Consider the following 24866-nt stretch of genomic DNA (forward strand, 5'->3'; position numbering starts at 1 on the left):
TTTGTTCGTTAGTGTGTACATTCTGGTTTAAGAAATTTTTGTTGGTTTGCTGTTGAGAAGCTATAAAGTTCTCCATCATGATTTCTAAGTTGGATTTCCTAGGAACGTTATTGTTAGGTGTAGATGGGACCGACTTTTGATATCCCGGAGGTATAGCTGGGGCTTGAGTGGGAGCTTGTCCTGGTGCGTATAAAGCATTATTACTCTTATATGAAAAATTAGGATGGTTCTTCCAGTTTGAGTTATAGGTATTCGAGTAGGGATTTCCTTGAGCGTAGTTCACTTGCTCTGCTTGGATTCCTGTTAGAAGTTGACAATCTGCAGGAGTGTGACCTTGGATTCCACAGACTTCGCAATTTTGAGTTGCGGCAACCACGGTGGCTGGAGGTGATACATTTAAACTTTCAATTTTCTGGGCCAGAGCATCCACTTTTGCATTAACATGATCAAGGCTACTTATCTCGTACATGCCACTTTTCGTTTGAGGTTTCTCTACCATTGTTCGGTCGCTTCCCCACTGATAATGGTTTTGGGCCATGCTTTCGATAAGTTGATAAGCATCGGCGTAAGGTTTATCCATAAGTGCACCACCCGCGGCGGCGTCTATTGTTAACCTTGTGTTGTATAAGAGACCATTATAGAAGGTATGAATTACTAACCAGTCCTCTAAACCATGGTGTGGACAAAGTCTCATCATGTCTTTGTATCTTTCCCATGCTTCGAAAAGAGACTCGTTATCTTTATGTTTAAATCCATTTATCTGGGCTCTCAACTTAGCTGTTTTGCTCGGAGGAAAATATCGGGCAAGGAAGACTTTCTTCAACTCATTCCATGTGGTAACTGAGTTGGAAGGAAGAGACTGAAGCCATCTTCTAGCTTTATCTCTTAACGAGAAAGGAAAGAGACGAAGTCGAATTTCCTCTGAAGTGACACCATTAGCTTTAACAGTATCAGCGTATTGGACAGATACGGATAAATGAAGGTTTGGATCCTCAGTAGGATTTCCAGAGAATTGATTCTGTTGCACTGCTTGCAACAGCGAAGGTTTAAGTTCGAAGTTGTTTGCTTCGATTGCGGGTGGAGCAATACTCGAATGCGGCTCATCTTGCGATGGAGCGGCGTAATCTCGAAGAGCACGAGCTGGTTCTGCCATCTCGGGTATTGGTGAAGGAAAAAGATTTTTGAGGTCGGGCACTTCGATAGGAGGGAGATTGTTTGCAGCACGATATTCCCGAATTCGTCGTAAGACTCGGAGATATAGTTCAATGTCGTTGATTCGTAAGTAAAACGGCTCGCCTTGTGAGCGAGTGTGTGGCATACAAATCAACGAAAGAAATAAAAATAAAAATAGCCTTAGTCTATACAGCGTAACAGAAGAGTTACGATATCGACTAAATAAAAGTCCCCGACAACGGCGCCAAAAACTTGATCGCGACTTTATGAGTCGAATTGGGGTACTAACTGCAAGTGCACAGTTCTATCGCGTAGTTTTAAAAGATATCGATCCCACAGGGACTTATGAATCGATATACCGTTTTCTAAGGTTACTTCATAAAGCTAAGGCGGATGATACTTTGAGTGTTTGGGGAAAAATAAAAACTAAAATAAGATCTAGATTAAATATCAATTAAGCGGATATCGGTATGTAGTTCGTCGTAATTAGGGAATCAAATCTTCGTTGGTTTCTTGGTTTTAAAATAAATCCTTTTAGTAGACATTATTAATTAAAAGCCTTTTCTCAAACTCTCGCTCTGTTGAATAGACTATGACTTTATATTAACGCAGCTGTCACTTATTAGTTAAGTCCAAAATCACTTTTTGAAAACAATAGAATCTATAGAAACCCTTTTTTAAGAAAATACTAACCGTTTAAACACCCTCGTCTCAAACTCTCGCTCTGTTGACTTAGATTATATAATTAAACTCAAATGCTTAACTCTCGTCCTCACATTTAACCTTTAAAAATACTTTTTGAAAAAGATTAGAATTTAATTAACTCTAAAAATTGCTTTCGCCCTGATCTAGAATTAATGTTCAATTTACACTGTCCAGTTAAAAACTCAAACTTTCGTTCTATTGATTTTAACTTCTTTAGTCTTTTACTCTCGTACAAAAACCTTGGTATTAAACCTGTATATTGCGACCATAAAAATAGTGATTTTATTTTTAAACGAAATTAAACTAACTTGGTTTTGATTCCTTTATTCCGCTTACTTTACATACCGATATATAAATAAATTAGCCAGACATGCTAAATAGACCTAAACCATCATCATGCTTAAATAAATCCATCTCAGGCAAACAATATAAATAAACAATAATGCAGAGCATATATAAATTCAGACAATAAATTAAAGAACCTGAATAATTAATAGCAATCTTGAACACTCCACCACAGACTGGTTGGATTTGTTCTTGAACTCTTCAATCGGACAGGAAAATAAAAGTGAAGGAATAAAATTCTAGGATCTAACGTAAGGTTAAATCTAGTAAAAGGTACACAATAGTTTCCGGTGTAGAAACTATTGTGTGAAAAATTAATTTAGTGCTTAAAAGATTGACTGGAAAAGAAAATAAAAATTGCAAATAAAGTAAAAACTGTAAAAAGGTAATGCTGTAAAATATGCTTGCACGGACGGAAAAGAAAAGAGAATGAAGAAGAGGGTTAGGGTTGGAAGCAAGTGACTATTTATACTAGTCTATTTTTGTAACGGTTTCCAAAAGTCTTTTCCGTGTAAAACCCTCACGTTCCAATGGTCAAGCGTAACAATAGGCTTCAACGTGCCTCTGTTGCGCTTCTGAAGCCAAAAATATAGGAGAATGGTGTGACGTTCGTCACACCATGTGTTACGCTCGTAACACAAGGCAGAAGGGTGTGACGCTCGTCACACCTTGTGTGGCGCTCGTCACGGGCTCATCGCTTGTACTTTTGGGCTGGGCTTTGGTTTGGTGAAATTGCTTCTCTTCATTTCTTTTTGCACCTCCTTTTCTTCCTTTTCTTCACTTATGCTTCAAATAAGCTACCTGAGATAAATAGAAGGAAAATACCGAGTAATATCGAATAAAATGAAATAAATCGAAACAAATAATAATACAATTTAATTAAATCGAGTCCAAAAATGTGATATTATTTCATGTTATCACTATCTTCTTCCAAGCGCCGGAAGGTGGAGGCATGCTAGAGGAAGATAAACCCTATGGCTCTCTCTGTCTCTTCACTGCACGATCTTCAAGAATCTCAATAAGCGCATCCTTGTCTATAGAATCAAGCTGTAACTCCTCATGCGTTCGGATCAAAGCATAGAACCGCTCTTCCCACATATCTCTCTCCTGCTTCATCTTGACGAGTGCGTCTTCCAACTCCTCTATATCTTGGTTAGGGAGAGTTGATGGCTCAACCACAACCACATACATAGGTCTTTCACAAGCGTATGTCATCTTCAACTCTAAAGCTCTCTTATTTACCCAAATAGTGTAAGCATCCAAAGCTACACAGTTGCAAGGACCAAGCTCGGATCTTCCTTTCCTATGCACATTGCGCCAAGCATGAATCATATTTTTCTTTAAATGTTGGGGATCTTTACCCTCTTGATAGAATAGACCTTCTAACTGAACGTTATTAGGTTTATCTCTCAAGGGGAACCCAAGTTGATGACGGGCCAATGCTGGGTTATAGTTGATTCCTCCTTGCGTACCAATGAGAGGCACATTAGAGAACTCACAACAACTATCAATAATATCCAAGCTACCCAATGCAAAATCATACCAAACAATATCATCATTAGTGAGAGGCATAAGTCTCTGAGACCACCGTAGACATTTCCAGTTCTCCACGAAAGTAGGCGTCTGAGGCAAGTGCGAAATAAATCACTTGCACAGAAGAGGAACACAACACACAATAGTCCCACCACCTTTAGAATTCCTCAAATGCAAATAGAAATACATGTCACCCAACAAAGTTGGAATATGATTCCCAATCAAGAAAAATCTAATGGCGTTAACATCAATAAAACCGTCAATATTAGGGAATAAAGCCAAGCCATAGATGAGCAATACCAAGATAACTTCAAAAGCATCCATGCTACCGACTTGAGCAAAAACAGTAGCCCTACCAATGAGAAACTCAGAAGTCAACCCAAGAATTCCTCCTTTCTTCACCAAATGAGCATCAATCTCAGATTTCTTCAGATGAAGAGCTTCAGCTATGACATGAGATCTCAGGATCTTCTCCAATCCACTGAAAGGTACCTTGTCAGATACGAGTATACCCAAGAGATGAACATACTCCTCCAAAATGGGCACAAGCTGATAATCGAGAAAAGTATAGCACTGGTAGAGAGGGTCATAGAACTGAACCAAAACACTCAGAAGTCCTTCAACCACATCAATAGATAACACAAGCAAGAGCTTTCCATGACGTTGCTTGAAGTCCAAGGGATCTAGTACAAAGGATGACAACTTCCTTAGCTATTTCAAATTAGGACATCTGAAACTGTACTTCTTAGTGTTCCTTCGTCCATAATCCATGGTTTGAAAATATTTGCAAATAAGACCTTAGTTTCCTTGAAATTTACTCTCTGTGATAAATGTCATGATGCGCAAGTATGCATGAATGCAACAATCACAAACAAGGGATCACACACAAGGCAAACACAAACAAAGGTCAAGGGATGGATCAAGTCATCATCAAGATCAATCATCCATTTTGGTGGATTATGGTTTTTCACCTTATCAACCCCCAAGTTCCATTAATATTGACAAGACTTGATCGGATCAACCGAGAATCAAAGGGTTTATTGTGAGTCACGAGCATGGAGTCGGGTTAAGAACCATCCCAAAGGAGTGTACTAAGGGTAAAAAACTATAGATCATGTTCTATAAAAGTGCCCAGAGTCTTAATCCCATATATCGGATACTATAGGTTAGGATGACTGACTCATCAGCCCATAGTATTCTCAAGAGAAACAAGCCTAAGTGTAGTATCACGTAATAACTGTTATCAAGTCTACACTTGAACAGTCTCCGCACTACGTCCTAAATAGGCCAAGTTGGGTTAAATGTTCTACGATCCTTAACTTCTCGGACCCCAAATCATAGAAAGTAATGCCTATCCATAAATAACTTGTGTGACATCAATAACTCTAAAGAGGTCTCCACTGAGTAGATGGGTCTCAAGCCAACTTGTTAAGGACTACTCCACACAAGTTGAACATGATTATACCATCCTCCTATCTTAATTGCACTCAAGTTTGGGTTGGAACTTATCTCACCACTCAAAGATCACCAAGCATACCAAACAAATTATATCACATAAACAATATATATAAACATCCAATATACAAATATATACACATAAAAAAGTAGGCTAAACCGACTGAGGACTATTCCCCAGCAGAGTCGCCACTTGATTTCTGTAGCGGTAAATTCATGACCATCAAGCTATGGATAAACTTGACGTCAATAAAACCAGAGTCGCCACCTCGCTTTTATTGTTTCCAAAGGAAAATGGTAAAAGTACGAACAAAACCCAAAGATAAGAAGTTTTCAAATCAAAACTAATAAAATGTCAGAGATTACAGGTAAGGGGGTTGGTTACACAGAGGGAAGGTGTTAGCACCCAAAGTGTCCTAGGTACTCCTGGGAGCCCTTTTTTTGTATGCATATGTTTTTGGGTATAAATGATGTTTGAGAAAATATAGAGTATCGGGATGAGAAAAGAATTGATTGATTATATTTTTGTGTTTAACAAGACCTTCGGTCTTGTGCCTACGTACCAACATAAAAATTAGGGATCAAAACCTCGTAGTTCGTGGTAAAAATTTCAAAGAAGTTGGTGAATTGATTTTAACAAAAAAATATTTTAAGTAAAAGAGCATAAAAGCCAAAGATTTGAATGGGATTGTTAGTTCTTTTTGTCTTTTGAAGTTTAAGTAAAAAATGATTAAGTTTATTTACAAATTTGATTAAGAAAAGATTTCAAAATTCATTGGCATAAGGCCAAAGTTTCTAATCATTAAAACATGTCTAAGTTTGAAAACACAATCAAAGAAGATATTGAAAAGAGGGAGAGATTTTGAAATTAAAGAAGTGGGAGGAGATGAAGAGACTATCCTAAGCAAAAATTTAAAAGTTAAGAGTTAAAAAGATCTGACCAATGGGATGCAATCCAACAGACATGAATGTCATATAAAAACCCATTTTCCTTTGGACTTTGATCAAGCAATAAGAAATAAGCAATGAGCAATATCCAAACATCATAAAGATCAAGGCATCAAATAAAGATAGCCAAATCTGAGCAAGCATTCCAATAGCTAGAAGTCTTCAACTTCTTCCCATGTAGCAGATAAAATATTCCTTGATCAACTCAGAATAAAACATCAGACATAGACAATAATAAGGCAATTAAGCACAGAGACAGACTAGCAGATGGATCCAAGGCATCCAAGGTATTGCATCAGATGAAGGCATAAGCAGGGGTAACTCAGTCTCAAATGTTGGCATTATCCAAGTCCTTTAGCACAGGGAATGTTACCTAGTTCTAAGTCCGAAAGTTCAGATCAATTCCCAACAGTCCACCAAATGTTTTTTAGGGTTTTTGTTGTTATTAGGTGTTTTAGGGTCCTAAGACCACAAACAAAATCAAAACACACAAACAATATATACAATCACAAGATATGGCTCAAGTGAGCAAAGTGAAAAATGACTTAAACATAAACAAGTTGCATGAAATGTAAATGGCAATAAATGATAAATGACTGAAATTTAAATTGCATAAAGTAAATGACTAGAAAGTAAAAGCATAATGAATAAAATTTAGTCAATGGTTAGTCAAATGTTAATGTTGAGTTTTAATTGATTAAGTCATTCTTTGGAGAACACTCAACCATTCATTCACAAGTATGAATTTTTGAACCAAGACATCTTCCATGAGAAGGGCTCCAACTTGGATAATTCAACAAGTATGTCACTAGCTCTCATGAAAGGAAACAAATTATAGTCTCCACACAATGCCATGAAGAATGGGAGACTTACAATCTCACTTACTAGAATGCTATGCTTTGAGGGTCAAATTTAGCTCTATGTTAAACAATCATAATTGGACTTATGTAGAAGTCATAACTATCTGAGGGCAGGCAATAAAAATATAGGTGTTAATGCATGTTAGAGATTTGGTACAAAGAACCAAACTCCTAAAACATACCACACACTAAAAGAAAATGGGGGGGACCTATCTCAGTCAGACTTGTATTGATTCATCTGACACAAGATCATTGATGAATCAATTAGCATTTAGACATTAGAGATTTCATTGGTCAAATGAGTGAATGAGGAAGAATAGGGATGAATATGAAGAGGGAGGGGGAAATAGAAACACAAATTGATCATGAGAGGAATTTCATCTGATCAATACCATCTATTCATTTTGGGAGATGAAATGTACATTTCATCAATCCCTTAAATCCAATGGTTTTGATCAAACAAAAGTCAAATCAACCATGACCAAAGCCCAAACAGAAAGTCAAACATCACAAGACCATAAAAATGGCTTAACATAATTTTTAAATATTTAATCAATTAAAGATCAATTAAAAAATAATTAAAATGCATTTTAATTTGGACAAAACCTTAAATCCCTTCAAAACACCAAATAAATGGCCAACGAATTTATGAAAATTTTATCTTATACCCCTACATTTATCCTTCCACCCCTACATTTTATAAAAAATACCAATTTTATCCTTATATATTTTTAATTAATTTATTATTTTATTTTTTAAATATTTTTAAAATTTTATTTTTGTGTACCAGAAGACTTTGCAAAAGAGTTCCGGTAGTCAATTTTTGTGTATCGGAAGACTTTACAAAAGAGTTCCGATAGTCATTTTTCAAATATTTTTTTAACATTTTTTTTTGTATACCGGAAGACTTTGCAAAAGAGTTCCGGTAGTCAAATTTTATGTACCGGAAGACTTTACAAAAGAGTTCCGGTAGTCATTTTCAAATATTTTTTTATCATTTTTTGTGTACCGGAAGACTTTGCAAAAGAGTTCCGGTACTCATTTTTCAAACATTTTTTGACTTTTTTTTTGTATACCGGAAGACTTTGTAAAAGACTTCCGGTAGTCAATTTTTGTGTACCGGAACTCTTTTGTAAAGTCTTCCGGTACATAAATTTTTTTTTAAAAATTACGTGAAAAATGACTACCGAAATTCTTTTACAAAGTTATCCGGTATGTAAAATAAAATTTAAAAAATATTTAAATAATAAAATAATAAATTATTTAAAAATATATAAGGATAAAATTGGTATTTTTTATAAAATGTAGGGGTATAAGGATAAATGTAGGGGTATAAGGTAAAATTTTCCGAATTTATCCTAGGTCAAAGGATCTTAGACAGAAAATTTCATGAATTTTGGAAAGTCAGAAGTATTTTAAAACAATTAAATATATGCACAGAAACATTTAATTCATGAAAAATACCAAAATTAATCCAAAAAATTATTTTAATTTAAAATATGGAAGAGAAAAATATTTACAGGTTTTGGGTGAAAGTCTCATGTTTTTTTGGATTAATTATGAAATTTCTATGAATTAAATGGAAATTCAGTAAATACAAAAAAAAAACAAGGGCCATCAGATCTCCCTCATTAATTGAGGTGGCCGATCTGATGGCCAAGCGCGGACTTCACACCATACACCTCAGTCAATGCGTCATAGGGATGGTAATCACAAGGAGCGACCATGATTAGAATATTTCAAATGGATCAGAAGGTTGGGAGAGTGCCAACACACCACCAGAGTCCTAGATCCGGTCTTCTTCTCTGGTGGACCTCACCGGACTGGTCCACCACCAACCTTCACCAAAATAAAAAGTGTGGATATGATTTTAAAGGAAAAATGCTTAGGAGCTCGAACCTGACCTCCATTTCATCCAATTCCAAGTATACTGAAAGATACATGGATTTGAAATTTGAGGTCCATGATCTGAGTTGCTTCGATTTGACCTCAAAGCAACTCAATCTTGCCTATATTGGTAGGACTTCAGACAACCAATAATCAAGCAAAATAATTAAGAAATGAGGGAGAATCGAAGAAGAAAAGTTTGAGAAAAATCACCTTCGGGTAGCTTCAATTCAGCTTGGTCTTGCTTCCAATTTGCCTTGGCTCAACTTTAGAAGCTTGCAGGAAGTGAAATGGATCAAAGAGAGGCTTGGATTCTTGGAGTTTCAATCTCAAAACATAAGGAGAATTGAAACTCAATTTCAAGTGAAATCTTAAAGTTTATCCTTTAATGGAGGCTAGGGATGCAAGGGTTCAAAGCTTGGGCAAAAGGGATCCTCATTCTGATTATAATGGTCATGTATATATAGCCTAGCAAGTTGCTTTTCACATACTTTGGAATTTTGCCAATTTTAGCAACTTTGGTGCATGGATGCATGAGCAATGATTTGGGCCCAATTCATGATGTAATCTTGCTTCAATTCGTGCATAATGAGTACTCAAAAAATTAACTTGTAAGCATGCAAAAGTAAATGGCACTACGCGAAATAAGGGAAAAGAGGGCGCTTATTTTGGCCTATAACAGCGCTTTTAAGCGCCCTCTAATCTGGCGCTGGCATAGGTAAAGACAGCGCTTTGTTTTCCTGGAGAAAGCGCTGTCTAACGTGGCCACATTATAGTGCGCTTTAAGAAAAAAGCGCCCTCTGGGGTGGTCCATAAAGGGACACCTTAGAGGGCGCTTTCTGGAAAAAGCGCCCTCTAAAGTTGTCAATGTAAAGTGTTTAGAGGGCGCTTTCTGGAAAAAGCGCCCTCTAAAGTTGTCAATGTAAAGTGTTTAGAGGGCGCTTTCATGAAAAAGCGCCCTCTAAAGTTGTCAATGTAAAGTGTTTAGAGGGCGCTTTCTGGACAAAGCGCCCTCTAAAGTTGACAATGTAAAGTGTTTAGAGGGCGCTTTCAGGAAAAGCGCCCTCTAAAGTTGTCAATGTAAAGTGTTTAGAGGGCGCTTTCTGGACAAAGCGCCCTCTAAAGTGTTAGTTATGTTTAAAAAAATTGTTTGAAAAACAGTGGATATTTAATTGGTAACCTGTAAAGCGCAAAAGTGTAAAATTCATATTGGTAACCTGTAACCTGTAAAGCGCATGCTGCAAAAGTGTAAAATTCATATTGATTTCATCCTTTAATCCAATGTTATACACCATTAATCCATTGATATATACAACATGAATCCATTTATATACAACATTAATATCCTCCATATATACAACATTAATATATGATTCTTTGATCAACAATATACAACAACATCATGATTTAGTAAAATTACAACAACAATATACAACAACAGCATACAACAACATTCCATACATATATGTACAACAATATACAACCTAGCTATATGATTCTTTGATCAACAATGAATTGACACCATTCATCCTTGATTTCATCCAAATTTGCTCTTGAGTATGTTTTGTATTCCTCAAAGTACTACAATTAAGAGAATAAAAAATATTCATGATTTAGTAACAAATTAGATGAAATATTCGATAATATTAAAATAAAGCCTAAGTTATTATTCCATACCATTTTTGGGATGTCTATACGATTCAACGCAATGATGTCTCTCATAAATCTCATTATAAAAAATCCGCAATCGACCGAATTATTTTGCTGAGGACACTACACAGAAAAACAAACAATATATATATAGTTAATTTCTTACAAACACTATTATAAGCAAAAAAACAAACACTATTATAAGCAAAAATAAGATACTTAATATATACCTGAACTCTGATCCAGGTAATGTCCCTCCTATTGCGGTATTTCTTTTTCAATCTAAATTTTATTATTGCCCTAACAAAATAAAAACGTATATTGAGATCAATCTGACAGACATAATTAAATATAGAAATACACACGAATATTTAGGGGAATTTCACTTACGCGTCAACCGTCTTCTTCATATTCGGATATTTCGTCCAATCACCCGATAAAGAATCGAGATAATACACTATTAGTCTCGAAAGATCCATAGCAACCAACACCCAGTGACCACTGTAAAATAAAACAAAAATTTAGATAATTGAAAATTTTCTACGTAAAAGATATACATAGATTAGAATGAAATTATTAGAAAGAAAATCTAACCCGTTGCCAGAATTAAACGGTAAAAAATACAAACTGGGTGTAGTATTATCGCCGGCCGCCATGAATCTATCGACTAGATCATTCTTTACGGATGTTGGATTATTCGTTATTAACGTTGCATTGATACGGGAAGCAGGAATAAACTTGAAACGGTTACACAATTCAGTTCCCCGCATCAATGTTACATACATATACCTTAAATAGAAACATAATAAACATTAGACTACTCATTGAAATGTGTAAATAAATTGTTCAACTAAGTAAATTATATATTGATCGGAGTACCATATGTATGTATGAATGACAGCGATGCCCAATTCGTCGTGCTCAAAAAGTTGTTGCATGTCCTCCTTTCCAATTATTTCGAAATGAGCTTTTCCGAAAACACCTTCATCAAAATCTATACTACGAATGGACCCGTCCATAATATCGGACTCTTCCACCATTTTCTCAAGACGCATCATAATTTGAGATTTTGTCCCGGCCGTCGTTGGAATATCCTTCGTTGGAATATCCTTCGTTGGAATATCCTTCGTTGGAATATCCTTACCATCGCTTTTCAACTTTCGACCGGGAACCTAAAAATTCATATAAAATAAATCATTACTTTTTGTGATGCAAAAGAATCGTTGTGTATATAATTCAATGGGTATATATATTTGTACCTCTTTTTGAGATGCAACCGACTCGATGCGTCTTGAAATCCCTTTACCAGCTTTAGGGGTGGGTCTTGTAGGAGTCTAACATTACCATGTAATAAGGATTGATTAAATATCATAATTGTAGCTGAATTGAAATGTGAATACTAAATATTCATAATCATTTAGAACATATATACCTCGGCATCAGGGAAAATTAGATCTGACGGCCAACCAACAAAGGATCCGACTGCATCTCGCATCAACGTTGTCTCTGAAACAACGTCAGGTAATGGTAGACGGGCGTCCGTATCGAATACGAGGTCAACCGAAACTTTCATAAATCCCACCGGGAGGGGATTATGGTGAAGTAATTCACCCGAAGTATTGTGCACTTTTCCCTTGCCAACCATGCGATAAGTTGGTGACGATAGGTACAACTGACAAGGTGAAATGCCCTAAACCAATAATAAATGTTATTGTTAACTTGTATATGTGTCAAGTAAAAAAGTGCTATTTTAATTTCATAATAACATATATAATTACCTCGGGAAATTTCGGTTGATGATTGATACTAGCTCGGTCACTAGTATCTTTTGCCTCGGAAGCGCACCTTTCCTCTCTATACCTTGCATTCTCGATTTGCAGTTGGAGTACTTGTGCCCTTAACTCCGCCAAGGTCTCCATCACCTCTTTGTTGGTAGGATTTTTTGTTTTTGTTTTTTTATAAAATGACGACGGAGTCACACCAAAACCCTTACCCCTCACACGACCGGAATACTCAGGAACATTTAGTACTCGACTAAGTACGCTCCTGCAATCCTGGACCTCGGTTGAAGGTACGGTTTGGGATAAAGTCTCCTGAAATATTATTAGAGGAGATTAAAAATGAATTATATGTCTAACAAAATTTTCGATATAATTAAAGAAATAATGTTTCATATACTTACACATTCGTCATAAACATTTTGGACCGCTTCAACGACAGCCCCATCCTTCCCAACCCGAGCAGCCTTCCATAATACGTGCTCCGGAAGAGATGTTGCGTCACTTTTCTCCTCGGCTAGCTACACATTGAATTAGATTATAAGATCATCAATTATAACATATTGTGACAATGTATAAGCTCATAGCATTTTTATATACTCACAATTCTTTGTTGTAACCGTGCATAACCCGTACGCCCTTTTTTGTACGGATACGCGGGTTTTGATGCCCTTTTCCTATTTATGTCGCTTACTTCCTGGATAAAAAAGTTTAAGGCATATTAGAACCAAGTAACTTAACAATTGTATAATAGCATAATTAATAGACATTACATGGAATTTTTCGTTTCTTCGTTTGGCGACAAAGTTATCCCATTCATCGGCTGAAATAATCTCGGCATACTTCATTGGCCGTTCTCCTTCAACAAATTTTCCTTCCTCATCCTTGAGAAATTTGTTGCACAAAAAGGATCGAAATCCTCGGAGTCTTTTTCCGGCCAATTGAATACAATATTTTTGCCGGCTTTCATCGATGTGAAAGGATCTCTAAAAAACATACAAATGGAGTGTGTTATTATAAAGTAATATTATAACAATATATGGTTAACAAATAGTCAACAAAAAAACATATAACAATATATGGTAAGTACCTTTATCTCCGACCATATTTTTTCCTTGCCAACCTTCAAGTCCGGACTTCTCCAATTATCACATGTAATCGGAATATGTTGGCGAACAAGGAAACCAATGTAACTTGCCAACATTGAACCGTTAGGCTCAATTAGTTGGTCTTCAGCACTCCAATGTACTTCAAATTTTACACCCTTGTCTCTTGCACGAATGATTGACTTCATAACAGTCAATCCTCGTTTGATTTCTTTTTCAACATTATTACGTGATTCATTCGCGGCATTGGTATCGTCTTGGTTAGCCATTTTATCTGTAATATAGAAATGATTCAATAAGACCCAAGTAAGACAATGATTCAATACGTGAACACATTCATATACCAATGCATGCAACAATCTAAACTCTTTTTTTTTATCATTATTGAATACAAACTCACACACACCTACTGCATGCAAAAGACCAATGCAAACTTATGGTGTTTGGAACATGAACAAACTTGCATCCATAATCATCAAACTTCCAAGCACAAGCTCAAACACACTTCAAATATATCAGTTTTCAATCAGAAATAAAAAACTTAGTTTACCCTAAACAACATTAATCAACATAATGCACAAAATGAAAAACTAAGTTTAGAAAATGCCCTAATCAAACACATGAAGAAAGTGAACGGTAACGATGGAGAAGAGAAATACCTTAAAGGTGACGGTAACGATGGAGAAGAAAGTGAACAGTGACGGTGGAAGAGGATAACGCAGTGAACGTGAACGGTGAGGGAGGGAGAACGAACGGCGACGATGACGGTGAGGGAGGGAGAACGAACGGAGGACGAGAGTAATCGCAGTAGAGAGTAATCGCAGTTGAGAGAAAACCCAGTTACGTAAACGAAATAGCTTATAGAGAGGGAAAATAAAGAGACATGCAGTATATGTTATAATTTTAATGTTTACTAAAGGGGACCTTAGAGGGCGCTTTTTTAAAAAAAGCGCCCTCTAAAGGGGGCCTAAGAGGGCGCTTCTGAAAGCGCTCTCTAAGGCTTTCCAAAAGCGCCTTCTAAACTGGAAATGTACATGGACTTAGAGAGCGCTTTTTCAAAAGCGCCCTCTAAGGGTAACCTTAGAGGGCGCTTTCACAAAAGCGCCCTCTATTGTTGTCCCTCCATTTTTTTTTTGGCTTCACTTTAGAGGGCGCTTTGTTACAAAAGCGCCCTCTAAAGGGGGTCTAAGAGGGCGCTTCTAAAAGCGCTCTCTAAGGCTTTCCAAAAGCGCCTTATAAACTGGAAATGTACATGGACATAGAGAGCGCTTTTTTAGAAGCGCCCTCTAAGGTTACCCTTAGAGGGCGCTTTCAATAAAGCGTCCTCTATTGGTGTCCCTCCATTTCCTCATTATTTTTTCGCTTCACTTTAGAGTGCGCTTTGTTACAAAAGCGCCCTCTAAAGTGCGCTGTCTATTCTAGTAGTATGCTCCTTATTTTTTCTCTTCACTTTAGAGTGCGCTTTTGTAATAAAGCGCCCTCTAAGGGGCGCTGTCTATTCTAGTTTTTGGCGTAGTGTGGACAATTGAATTCAAATCTTTCCAAAACAAACCTATGAAAGGAACCATGCACAATTCCCTCGAATCTTGTCCAAATGAAGTGATATTTGAATCTTGGATCATGATGAATTTTGAGGTGGAAGTTTGAGAAATTAAACATAATTGAAAATTTTTTAAGTACCAAGTCAAATGACCACTTCTTCCATCTTGAATAACTTTCACCATAAAAAAGTGACTTTACAAGCAAAAATAGTTCTTGATGCTAACATGAAAGTTGTTTGGAATGTCATAAGAAGTAACTTTGCTCTTGGAATCATTTTCATATGATAAAAATGGTAGGAGATAGGGTCCAAGGAACCCTAGTTTTGACTAGTTGACTTTCTTTGGTCAACCTCTTTGAACCAACTTGAAAACTTGAAATGCTCTTGATATTTTGGACTCATGGAGGATCATATATGCATAAGATAATGTAAAATGAAGTATACCTTGATATATTGGACCAATTGTTGAAGAAACTTACTAAGGAAGTGTAGCGGTGTATTCGTCGCTATATGATTTATTGATTAAACCATAAGCAAAGCATACAATGAATCGAGTCGCCACCGCACTTTTATTTATCCTAAGGACTGGTTAAAAAGCGAATAAAAACCTAAGAAGTTTTACACGTAGAAAACTAATGAAAAAGATCAGAGAATCTGGATAAGGGGTAAATTACGCAATGGGAAGGTGTTAGGCACCCATCACGTCCTAGGTACTCCTAGGGAGCCCTTTTTACACTTGTTGTATAAGAAAATGTTTATTTGTTTTGACATATTGTGCAAACATGAATGGGAAGATGAGAAAAGAATGTACAAGTTAGTTATTTTTGTGTTCGAACGGATGAACCCGTTGCCTACGTACCTTCCATCAAAGGTAAGGATCAAAACGCCGTAGTTCGGCTAAAAGATTTCCAAACATTAGTGAGTTCAATTTTAAAACACAAGCACTAAGGCTTTTCATTACCAATGGGAGAAAACTCAACCAACATCAACAATCCACCATGCGAGGACGGCTTCGACATACTAGTGAGGGGTTAACCCTATAATAAGTATGGAAGACTTACAATCAACTCACTAAGGATAAGGTAAGGTTTACATCAACCACTATGGTAATTAAAACCTACGGCTAATGTATGAAAACATATTAACACTGGACAAAGCCAAAACAATTGAATGCGTGAGGTTAATTGATTATGATTATTCACAAAATATGGTCAAGGTATGATTAAGATTGATTCAGAGAAGTGTTATGAAAAATGAAGTTTGAAAAATCAAGGACTTATGGTCCAAGTTTCTAATTTGAAAAAAGAGGTGATAATGTTTGCACAACAAGTCAAAGTTTTTGTAATCAAAGTGTGAAAAGGTTTAGGGCAAAGAGGGTATGGATGATGGAATGTAAAACTTCTTAGAAAGGTTCACCTCTTGAAATCATATAGAAAATGATTCAAGTGTGTCCTTAGGAATAGACAACAAAGAAAGTACAAATAAAGTAAGGTGATACCGGAGGCCATCAATGGTCTTATACCAATCTCACAAACAAAAGCGGATATCGGATACCAATAAATGGGTTTACACCAATCTCCTAAAACAAAAATGATACCGGATGCCATCAATGGTCTTATACCAATCTCATAAAGCAAAAGCGGATGTCGGATACCAATAAATGGGTTTACACCAATCTCCTAAAGTAGACAAAATTTGGATGTCGGATGCCAATCTATCTGGACTTATACCAACCCCCAAAGGATGGTCATAGGAATACAAATGCCACATCACAGGGACTTACAATTGCATCCTCACATACAACAAACAAACAATGCTCTAAGCAATGGACATGAGTGACCAAGTGAAATGGTCTTACACTCTATCCCTTCCAAATCATAGGAATAATGGCCAAAGAATATGGTCTTACAATTGTCCTCAATGGGCAAACAAACATAGATCACAAAGATATGCAATGATGATCATGCAATAATGAACAATCAATGATGATAAGTGCACAAGGGCAAGCATGCAAACATGTACAAATGCAACAAGCAATCAATCAACAAAGTCATTTAACACTCACTATAACCAAACAATTAGGCTCAATCAAAGGGTTAGACTTAAAAGTCCACTGGAATAGGGTCAATGGCGCTCTTAACCTTGACATTGAGAGCCAAGGTGAAGCAGATGAAAGGATATGAGGGGTGTGCCTCATCACTCTTATCCCTGGTCAGGGAGAGCATTGAATATAAGAAGGTGGGGGAGTTCAGAAAGATGGAACTCTCTCCCCAAAATATAGACTCAATAGATCTTGGGTTTTACTCGACATGCATCAAACACAAGTAGTGTGAGCAATGTGAGTGACTCACAGAATAGTAGGAGATAGGCTACATATCTCTTTTGTCTACCAATTGCCTCATATGAGGTCTTTACCTGCTTGGGGACAAAGTTAAACAATCACAAACATCGCCTCTTAAGGAGGACTTCAGACAGTTGCCTGGCTAAATAACAAGCCAGGTCTTCCAGACTACATGGAGACAAGAGAGTCTACCTCAATGCTTAAGCAAAGCAAAGCAAAAGCTAGTTCTCAAGGAACTAAAGCGACTATGGTACCTGAAATCAATCAAATATAATCAGTATCCAAGTCACAAAATCAAAACTGACAAATTATGAACCAACAGACAACACAATCAATCATGTGTGCAAAGCACAAACTCAAATGAAATGAGTTAGCATCCTACAAAACAAACAAGTTAGTTCACAATAATCAAATGAAACAACTCAATCGACTTGCATTAATTCCTTTAAAGCACTTTGCTTCTTAACCTGAAAAGTCAAAGTCAAACTTAAACATGAGAAGTAAGACCACTAGGACAAGCCTAGGGTCAAAAAGGAGGAAAAAATCTTAAAACAGCAAGTGAAACATGATCAAAACCAAGATAATTCAATTAAGAAGAAAGTCTAATTGGTCTCATATCAAAACAATACACCAATTTCATTTCATGCACAATCTAGGTCAAAGTAAGCAAGTGTGAACCACATATGAGTAAACAGAATGATTACAATCAAACAAATACCAAAACAGCTCAATAAATTCCACAAAAATTCCATTTTAAACATAACACATTCAATGAGCTGCATATCAAATTTCGTAGCATTTGGACAAGTGGAAGTAGGGGAATTAAATCAGGAAGTCATGGTATGCAAAAATCAACCTAAACTAGGTCACAAAATGTACACCAACTTTAAGCAATTGTAAAACAGTGAAAACAAATGAGAAATGAATGGGACCAAAGCCAATATGAAACTAAATATGTAAAGAAACACTCCACCAAATTTCATCTTCATATGATAAGGTATGAACATTTTACAAGCTATGGAAGATGATCACTCAAACAAGGTTCACAAAATGGTAAACAGCAAACAAAAATACCAATCAAATAGGAAATGTATCAACAATTCCTACAAAAAATCATGGTGAAACTAGACATACAGATGATATCACATGCAAAAATCCAGGGCAAAAGGCATAGCATAGGTATGGAAAATAAAATCAGGAACATGGCATAACATAGTGTGACACATATTGTCACACTCATGAAGATCATATCATATCTCTCTAACCAGGGTCTCAAAATTAGCAAACTATACATCAAAATCACCAGGAAAGAGTCAAGAACAAGCATGTGAAATTTCATTCATTTTGGATAATGCATGATTATTTTATGAAGGAAATGGTAAAACATATGCACATATCATACATGATCAAGATCATTAGGCAAATTAAAAAATGCACCAAGCACAACTTTAATTACCATGCCTAAAAAAAAACTAGAGGAAATTTAGAGATTAACACAAAAACCCCCACGCAATTTGGATTAAAATTGAATTAATTATGAATTTTAGAAGTTAGGTTAAAATATGAAATAATTATTTAAGTTTTAAAATGGATTAAATAATGCTGAGTGGCATTTTCGTAATTCACGGAGCCAGGGCGCAAAACGCCGCGTTCCATTTAATGGAATGGCTGCACGTGATTGGTTGAAACGCGCGCCAAACACGAATTTGAATGGCAAGGCACGGGAACAAGATCTAGCAGCCTCTTTTTCCAGAATTTCATAAGAACATCAACGTGTTCTTCATGCTCTTAATGAACATGAACAAATTTCAACGAAAATGCACATGCCATACATGGTTGGAATCAGCATTCAATCAGGATCATGAATATGGTAATGGATTTGTCCAGAAGTTAACATACAAAGAGATACGATCGAAAGTAGTTTTGACATGCAATCTTTAAATCCAAATATCTTGATGAATAATGGACGAAATCACGCGATTCAAGCACCAGTCTACTCTATGTTCAAGGATCTATCTAAACCACATGTCAATTCTAACAATTACAGGATGCGAAAATCTCACCTTCTTGATGTGCAGTGTGGAATCCTTGCTCGTTTTGCCTCGAATTGTAAAAACAGATGTAGTATATTGCTCCAGAAGACGATTGGTGATGATTTCTCAGCTCAACAATGCACGAACATGAAGAATTTGCCAATTGCCATTGAAGAGCTCAAGGTTGCACAGTGAGAATTGGCATGGTTTTCTTCCTCAATTGCTTCAACAGACCTTCCAAATTACCTGCAAATGATGAATGCTACAAAAGAAAGCACAAAGATCAAAGGATTCTTGAAGAATTGATGAAAAAAGTGTATGTGAAAAATGTGAAAATTGAGAGAATTTGTGATTTTTTGGATTGGATCTGAAAAAATGATTGTTGATTTCGTTTTCTGTTATGATTAGGCTTTTATATCATCACTTAATCCATGCCTTAATCATGTTTAGCATAATTTGGATGATTAGCAAAATGAAGCTTGTTATGGAAATTGGCCAATTTGCCCTTTCTCATTTAAGACCAATGGAACAGTGATTTTTCTCTTGAAGTAAGTCACAAATTGCATTTGGGAGCTATCCAAATTGGTTTGGTGTAAAAATTCCAAGTATTTTGAAATTTGACTTTTCTTCCCACCAAAAATTAATTAGTTCACTTCAAAAATGACCTTTTTATGTGAAGGTTTTTGATAAAATGTGATGATGGATTTGGATAGTACACATCAAATGGGGTTTGCTCAAAGAAGAACCATCCAATTTGGCCATTCCATGTGAAAGTTATGGCACTTCGAATTTAGGCATTTTCTGAAAATGATTTGATCATAACTTGCCAACCATAAATGCGAAATGAGTGTTCTTGGACTTTTTGGAAAGGCAAGAACAAGATCTTCAACTTTCATGTTGGACAAATTATGATTTGAAGCTTGGTTCATGATGTAATTTTGAGGAGCAAGACTTTCCATTTTGGGCAGGTGAAAATTACAGGTCATTTCCATTTTGGGAAACTTTTTGTCTGACCTCAAATCCTTCACTGTGGATGTTTGAAATGCCAAATGAAGCTTATATGGACATGAATGAGACCTTTCCAACCATCTCACACCTTCCAATTCCTGATTAAATGCACAGTTGACCACCGTTGACTTTGCTAGGGTTTTGGTTGACTGAGCCATGTTCTGATGAATTTCAAACCTTTTCCACTTGAGATTTTGATACCAAATGATGTCACAACTCATATGAATCTTTGATGAATGATCATGGTGCCCAAATTCTTCAAGAATGGTCACCATCCAATGCTCAATGAATGATTTGACTATTTTGACCTAGTTTGCTTCATCTGCAAGAAACAAGGTTAGATGACAATATTTTTGTACTTTTGGTTAGATAACAAATGAAAAGCAATGATATACAAATGCAATACATGCTTGGTGATCAAGAATCATACTCACAAGATACCCACCCACTAGGAGGCAAGCAAAGGTGCACAAATGATCCTTGAGGCAATGATATGACATGATATGATGCCTTGAGGCCATGAGGGATCTTAGGGCAAAAATTGGGGTCTTACAGATGCCCCTATTTAAGGACATTCTAGCCGGAGAAGTGAAGTTTAGAAATCTTCATCTCGACGCGGTAGAATGGGCTTAAATAACAGTAATGAGACAAATTTTGGTCCCTAAGAGACCTCATGATGCAAATGTATGCATGTAAAAGACACAAACTCTGTGGGGATATAGTTCACACAGAAGAAAAGACGATCCGTCGGAGTAATACACTCACCAGGAACAGAGACTCTAACAAGACTCTTATGGGGATTCTTATAGGGGATAATAAAAGAAAAAGAATGCGTGAGCAGGACACGACTCCGAGTTGGGGGAAACAAAACTGACATAACGTGCGCAAAGACACGACTCTGATTAGGATAACAGAAATCAGACTGGAGACCTCACCGGGGAAGTAAAGGACTCACACTAGGGATAAGAAGAAATTCCAAGGGAACACAATCCATTGGAATGACTCAAGCTGACCCACAATACATGTACTGGGGAAAACGCCGATACAGCAACACAAATAGCAACACAAATCCGCTGGGGAAATCTAGAAAAGACTTTCCAGGGGAAGCCAAGGATGAGATGTTACCGGTATAAGGGCAACAAACTCAGGAAGAATGAATATCTAAGACCGGTATAAGGGTGAGAGATATCAATCAATCCAAACATCTGAGAGAGACCTGAAAAAGGTACATCAACTCAGGCAAATCTGACTCCACAGGGGACCAAGGTCATAATAGGGAGCAGAAAGGAGGGAACACCAGGGATACCGAGGTATATAATAGGTGACCGACCGAAACATGAATTGGTATATATGCCAATACACTCATCATCCTTAAGGAATTTAGGAAAGCAGACTCGTTTATAGGATGGATATTCAATTCCACAAGGAATATGAATCTTACTCTGCGGAGAAAACAATCAAAAGATTGACCCAAGAGTGCATGAGACATATTATTCATTACCGGCAGACCGTGAATAACATACTCGAAAAGGAAGAGACACCAGAGATACCAGAGTATATAATAGGTGACCCACCAAAGATGTGAATTGGTATATATGCCAAAACACTCATCATCCGAAAGGAGGGCTTAAAAAAGCAAATCAACTTACAGGATGGACGTTCGAATCCACAACGGGAAAAACGAATCTTACTCAACTGGGGACACAAACCCAAAGAGTGCATGAGATACAATATCCATTACCGTCAGAACGTGGATAGAATACTCGCATGAGATATATTATCTATCACCGGCAGACCGTAGATAATACACTCGCATGGTAGGAAACACCAGGGATACCGAAGTATATAATAGGTGATCTACCGAAAACGTGGATTGGTATATATGCCAACACACTCATCGTCCAAAACACAAACTGGTTAAAGGATGGACATTCGATTCTACAAAGAATACGAATCTTACTCTACTGGGGAAGATCAACAAAGGATTCCAACCAAAGAGTGAAAGAGATATATTATTCATTACCGGCAGACCGTGAATAATACACTCGAAAGGAAAAGGCACCAGAGATACCGAAGTATATAATAGGTGACTAACCAAAGGAGAGGCAATCGATACCAAGCATCCGGGTAAACGAAAGACAACTCAAAGGGATAAATTGCAAGCATCCGACAATTATCCAAACAACAAATATTCGACTCCGCAAAGGGAAACATCGAATCTTACTCGACCAGGGAAACACAAAAGGCTTCGACTGAAGAGTGCATGAGATATATTATCCATTACCGTCAAAACGTGGATAACACACTCGCATGCAAAATTATCCACAACCGGTTACTGGGTTAACAAAGGATAAATCGACCGAAAAGAACGGCATCGGGATACCAAAACTAGGTATATAATGATGACCAATCAAAGGAGCAACAATCATTACCGAGCAAACGGGTAAATGAAAGGCGATCTGCTGAGAATGAATTGCAAGCATCCGGCAATTATGCACAGGGATTAGCTGGGGATACATTGATAAACAATCAATGATCCAGGGAACAAATCACTAGCAAACGGTGAAAAGACCCACTGGCAACTTCAAAGAGGGATAACATTGCGAGCATATGGCAATGATCCAGAAGACAACTTGCTGGGGATAAACTGCGAGCATACGGCAATTATCCACAAGCAAAAGGAGTAACATCAACATCAAATATTGAATGAAGATAACCGCAAAGAGTAACCGTCATCGGTTAGGATGAACAACAAGGTTAACTCTGCAAAGGAGAAATTAGGGTTTACAACTACCGAATACGGGGTAGAATACCAAAATTCTGGCTGAGGAAACAAGAGGGTGACACTACCGACTACCGGGTAGAACCAAAGACTCAGCTGGGATAAAATTGCAAGCAACCGGCAATTATCCGACTGTACCACAAGGCACAAACTCCGATGGGGAGAACAATCATAACATGGGATTTACAACTACCGAATACGGGGTAGAAGACCACAAACTCCACTGGGGATAGGGTGAATGAAGGCCAAATACTGAGCACTTACTCAACTTATACCACCGGGAAACGCAAACTCTGTTGGGGATAAAAACCACAACAACAGAAAATCCACCATCAACCAGAACGAACCACAAAGGTTACCTCTGCTAGGGGAAAAAAGATAGGACTTACAACTACCGAATACGGGGTAGTAGCCATACTCTGGTGGGAATAACCACGAATTAGGGTTTACATCTACTGAATACTGGGTAGAAGACCATCAACTCCGCATGGGGATGGAACGAATCACAAATCCGCACGGGAAACAAAATAGGGTCTATAACAAACCACAAACTGCTGGAGAGCAGGCAAATAGGATTTACGACTACCGACTACTGGGTAGAAAACCAACAACTCTTGCTTGAGGAATAAAAGGTATATAACCATAAATTCCGCCAAGAAGCAAGAACATAGGGCTTACAACTACCGATTACTGGGTAGAGGCCCAAAAAATTCCGCTGGGGATAAATGAATTGATGCCGGTTACTAGGCAAACCATTCATTTCTTCCACAGGGAAGCACAAGAAACAGCTGACACAACGCCGATTCAGGATTGATCCGAAAAGACAGACTGAATCAAAACACGTCCTATGAGGATATAACTCAATAGGAAAATCCATCCCAATATATGTGTTGGGAGGAAACGGAAGAAACCGTCATCCACGAGGATATATCTCAGTGGGGAACTGCAGAAGGAAAAACAGACACTTTCTGCTTATGGGCTGACTCTATATGGATAGATTTAAACACCCGACATCTGCTTGGGAAGGTCTATAGAGAGATCTATACCACCCATAGCAGGAGACAACAAATAAAAGATATATGGCAAAAAATGCAACATGAATATCTGAATGTTTTATGATTATGCATGAATATGTGTGATTTATGTTTGATGAATGCTGACAAAACAGACAATTCTAACACAAACAGGCCCAGGAACTAAACGCTCGGTACCATACTTCCAGGGGAAAAACCAACTGGAAAGCCAATCTGCTAGGGATCCACATGCTGTAAAGCAAAGATCTGCGGGTACTGCAGGGGAGACAAAGAGATCAGGATACACTCAATCTCTGAGCAATGGATCAACAAACAACCCAACCAGAGTACAGAAAGTCACCACAGGCAAAACTGCCACCAAGACAAATCTGTATGGGAACAAGAGAATCCTGAGGATATCTGCAGGGGATCAGTATCAACTGAGAAACAAGAGTTGATGGCTCAACCAAGAACTGCTGCCAAAGCAACTCCAAACAACTCTGGGGAACAACCCACTGAAGGAGAATCATCCGAGTAGAATCTAACTGCACGAGCAACTCTACTGGGGAAAAGCTATCAACTACCCTTTCAGAGAACAAACCACTGAAGGAGAAAGCACCACACAAGCAGATTCTGCAACAAGCCACTCTACTTGGGGAGAACATACATCCGACGGATCACACAAGTAGACTCTGCAAATAGCCACTCT

The 24866-nt window shown here is 37.3% G+C and overlaps 1 non-coding gene across 1 annotated transcript; it reads left to right on the top strand.

Annotated features, from left to right (window-relative positions):
- The first annotated feature begins 668 nt into the window (after nucleotides 1-668).
- On the top strand, nucleotides 669-775 carry LOC127123955 (small nucleolar RNA R71). The gene has a single exon (XR_007803609.1). It is a non-coding gene; the product is annotated as a small nucleolar RNA R71 (small nucleolar RNA).
- The last annotated feature ends 24091 nt before the right edge of the window (nucleotides 776-24866 follow it).

Source organism: Lathyrus oleraceus, chromosome 2 (assembly GCF_024323335.1).
Source record: "Lathyrus oleraceus cultivar Zhongwan6 chromosome 2, CAAS_Psat_ZW6_1.0, whole genome shotgun sequence".
Lineage (NCBI taxonomy): Eukaryota > Viridiplantae > Streptophyta > Magnoliopsida > Fabales > Fabaceae > Lathyrus > Lathyrus oleraceus.